This window comes from Chanos chanos, chromosome 10 (genome assembly GCF_902362185.1).
Source record: "Chanos chanos chromosome 10, fChaCha1.1, whole genome shotgun sequence".
Lineage (NCBI taxonomy): Eukaryota > Metazoa > Chordata > Actinopteri > Gonorynchiformes > Chanidae > Chanos > Chanos chanos.
Window position 1 is genome coordinate 4,768,341 of NC_044504.1, and position 1,803 is coordinate 4,770,143.

Genomic DNA, 1,803 nt, shown 5'->3' on the forward strand with positions numbered 1-1,803 from the left:
CAGCACTAAGCACAGCCCTGCTCAGCACCACTACTACTTCTACTACTACACTTGGCTTTCCGGAAACTTCTGTCTGAAAAAGGTGAAGTCTGAAAAAAAATGGGAGGATGAGTAGTTCGTGATCCTTCATCCTTTCTTCCTTTATGTGTGGTTCTTATCATCATGTGTATTCAGAGTTTATGAGATATCTTTGAGTTGTATAGGTAAATAATGAAGTTTTTTTTTAGGCATCTTGAAAGTTCATATCAGTCTGTTAATCTGATTACCTGATGACCAGGTGGGAAAAAAGATTAAATGTTCAATTAGTATTCTACTCTTTTAAACACAGTGTCTGTGGGTGTGTGTATGAGTGTGTGTGTGTGTGTGTGTGTGTGTGTGTCTGTGTCAGAATTTAAAAGCTAAACATGTATGCACTACACAGTAACAGAGTGAAGAGATCATCTGTCGAGTTAAGGATGTGAGGTATGCAAGAACAGATAGTTATCACATAAACATCCCAGCTGACGCTGACGACAACGGCTTTGTCATCGCCGGCTGGACAGAGCAAGTGACCGAAGAGAGAGGGATGAGATGAACGAGTGTGAGTACGAAAACCATTACCGTATGTCTGTCTCTGCCACCAGCGAGCAGACAGTCAGATATGCACACGCAGACAGAGAGTGGAACACAGACACACTCACAAAGAACTTGCGTCACCCAATAAAGTCAAAGCATAAAACACCTTTCAAAGTTAGTCAGTACAGCAGATAAATGCTTTAATATTGTAGCAACCATGGGAGTGTTATAAATTTGTTCAGGAGGCAATGTTTTGAAACAGGAAACAGTTCTTTATTTCTACGGGAAATGTGTGTTTACAGGTGATCTCACGAAACCCTGGCAGTACCAGCAACTCTCAACTGGAACATGCAGGACAATGCCAACAGGCTCTTTAAAACAGCGTTCACCTTGTGTAACCAGCATAAACAGACTCTGTCATCTCTCCCTTAACAGAGCAACCGAGGAACCGCAGCAAAAACAAAAACAAAAACAAAAACAAGAACAAGAACAAACAAAAAAGATAAAGACACGAGTCCCTCATGACATGGGACCCATAGAACAGTCCATAAACACCAAACCACAAATGACCAAAACGTACAAAAAAAACTGCACTGCATCATGGGAAGCACTCTCCAACGCCATTCCAACAGTTCCTCGATGGAGAAAGAAAAAGCGTAAGGACGAGGCCTTAAAGGCCGCCGTGGTTCCGTAACAGAAGCGTTCCAGTAGGTTCCATGTTGAGTAGGTCTCATCGTTTCAGATGCCGAATTTTTTCGGGGTTTTTTTTTTCCCACGCGGAACTGAGAAAGGGAGATTTACGCCCCTCCGTTCCATATCCAAGGTTACAGCGGATTGTGTTTTCAGAAAGCCTTATATGTATGGTATTTTCAGTCTCTTGCCCAGAAAATGTCTCCTACGTTCTATTGCAGAAACAGTTTGGTCTGTTTAGACTGCAGTGAAGGGTACTACTTAATATGAAATAAATCAGAGAAATGGCTGAGCAGTTTTAGCAGTCCGCTGCCTTTCCAGCATTAGCATAGCCGTTCTTGCCGTGATAGTGCAGTGAGTCAGGCATTGAGGTCATTTCCCCCAGGCCGTTTCTATTGTGAAGTTGTGTGTCATATGGACACTGGAGGTCATTGAAAGTATAACATGAGAGAGTGAGAGAGAGAGAGAGAGAGAGAGAGAGAGGAAGGAGGTATGAAAAAGACAGAAGACATAAACCACATTTTACATAAACCCACGTACCTGTTTATCATGCAGGAC